The 2,500-nt window shown below is 39.8% G+C and overlaps 1 protein-coding gene across 1 annotated transcript in view; it reads right to left on the reverse strand.

Moving 5' to 3' along the window:
• casr (calcium-sensing receptor) overlaps window positions 1-2,500 on the reverse strand; it is a 45,494-nt gene that overhangs the window by 19,537 nt on the left and 23,457 nt on the right. The window lies entirely within an intron of this gene.

Here is a 2,500-nt window from a genome sequence, read left to right on the forward strand (position 1 = left end):
TCCAAACCTCACACACAACGGGCCAAATTCTTCACTACCTGTGAAAAATGCACGTCTTGTCTCAAAACAATGTACTCTCTTCTAAAAACCTAATTTTGTCGTCAAATGACACACACAGACAGTCACTACAATACACATTTGCAGACCCATTAAAACACTGTTGGGCACAGGGTAAAACTAATTTCTCCCAGTAACTTTTGTTCTGGATTGCATGGATACTGTATAAACGTAGGAGCAGGTTCGCACACTAAACAAGACTTGTTTAGTGTGCGAACCTGCTCCTACGTTTATATTCTACTTCTTTTGGGTCCACGCACCTAGTTAATTTTTGTAACATCTAGAGCGCAACAATACTCCTACCTTCTTGCATGGATACTGTGACATAAGTTGGAAAACTTCATTCCCACAACACACAAACAGAAACAGAAAGATGTTTATGTCTGTTTCACAAAAACAACACAAAGATAAACCCCACTGCCTATTTGGCAGTACAAAAAAAAAACATTACATTACTGTATAGCCTATTGAAACACAGCAGAAACTTATTTTCTTCAGTGTTCTACTTACTAAAGAGGGTATTTTTCTGTAGTAAAATACTGAAATATTGTTTTTAGACTCGGAGTACACAGACGTGTATATATTTTACATATTTTTTAAAAATATTTAAAAATTGCACTAATGTATTGTAAAATATTGGGTAACCACATGAAAGTTATGTCTTGTATAACATATTTTTGAGTTCAAATCTAAACAAATGGGTTTTCTCCTTGCATCCACTCATTTTTCATCAATATGACATGCAATGTGTGTCCTTATGGGGTGATGATTTCAGATTGTAAACCGGTATGAAGAGAGTTTGCACATGTGATGAGGAAGTGAACATAGTATTGCAGTTGATATAGTGTTGTGAATGACAGTGTGTTCCATGAGAAACCAAGTGTTTTTCTTTATGAAAATTGAGTGTAATCCAGATAATTGTGTGTAATGGTGTGAAAAGAGTGTGTTTTAAAACTGGAATTTGAGTGTTAAGTAGGAATTGTGTTTAGTGTTCAGTGACATTGGTTAGGGGAGTTGGGAAATGGGTGAGATGTTCCGAGAATTGTGTGTGAAGTACCAGAACTTGTGTGTAGGCAACCGAGAAAAACTGTAAAAGGTAAAGATGTAAAATGTGTAGTTCCCACCTTGCCCTGCAGATGGCAGCACTTGTCTGTATTTCAAACTCAGGCCTGAGGGCCACATGCGTTTCACCTGGCCCACAGAGCCTTTTCCAAGAACTTTGGAATCCAAAGGAGCCAGCATTTTGAGGTTAATCAAGGGTAATTTTTTAAATCTAAATGCATGTGATGTGCTGTTGTCTACTGTAATGTAATGTCAAAAAGTGATGCTCTCATCCAACATTTTTAAATGTCTACCCTCACCATAGGTTTGGGTATGCATTTTATTACGGTGGACAAGGAGGAAATAACCAACAAGCCATGACAGCGTACATTCTTTACTGCTGACACAGGCAACTTACCTGTAACATCTAGCCCTAGTTGATATATTCCTAATGTGGTCCTGGGCTCAAAAGACTACTGGCTACCCTGGCTGCATTTGGATGAAAGTGTGATAATACATAGACAAATATGTAATGCGGTACATGCAGTACATTGTAGGCCAAAAGGTGCAGTTCCCACTTCCCACCTCTGAGGGGGGCTCTTGTACTAAAATATGTGAGGTGCAGTTCCCATCCCTTCCTGCAGGGGGCTCTTGTATTAAAAAACAACTGACCTGCTCCGGACCGGGACAGAGTCGACGTCACACGCGATGAAGTGGATGATATGGCAGGTTCGCGTCCCCGAGGGGGAGTTGTGTTAGCCTACTTTGGCAACTGAGATAGCAAGCTTGCACTGCACACAATGTGTTTTTATTATTTTATTATTATTATTGCCATCGTCTTTCAGAAAAAGAAAAAAAACCTGCACTTGTGGCTGTGTGTAACTTTTAATTGTATGCTAGTTCTTCTGGTCAAAAACTGCACTTGTATGGGGACCTTTGATATAACCTATAACACATAGCATAGTCTGCATAACATAGTTTGATTACATCTGTCAATAGGTCGATCAAAGACACCTCATGTCTGATCAGGCAGCAGGCCTCGGCTATCTTTGACAGACGGCCAGGTCATGTGTTGTTAATCTTTAACTTGAATTAACCATAGGAAATGGATCTGGTCTAGATATTTTCCATACACCACCGGCAACATTATAATGTTAGGAATGTGGCAGAAGTATGATAACACAACTTGTTCCCCTCGGGGACGCCAACCTGCCACATCGTCCACTTCATCGCTATCCCAATTAAAAGCAAAACACAGAATTAACACGCTGAGCTACAACGCTGCTTAACTTAACTATGTTGTCTTTGAAATTTCAACCACCACCAAAGAGGTGTTGGCCTGTTTTAATGCTCCACGTGATAGCCTACTCTGTTAGTTGGCCTTTCGTTTCTTTCCCGGCAC

This window comes from Engraulis encrasicolus, chromosome 7 (genome assembly GCF_034702125.1).
Source record: "Engraulis encrasicolus isolate BLACKSEA-1 chromosome 7, IST_EnEncr_1.0, whole genome shotgun sequence".
In the NCBI taxonomy this organism is placed as follows: Eukaryota; Metazoa; Chordata; class Actinopteri; order Clupeiformes; family Engraulidae; genus Engraulis; species Engraulis encrasicolus.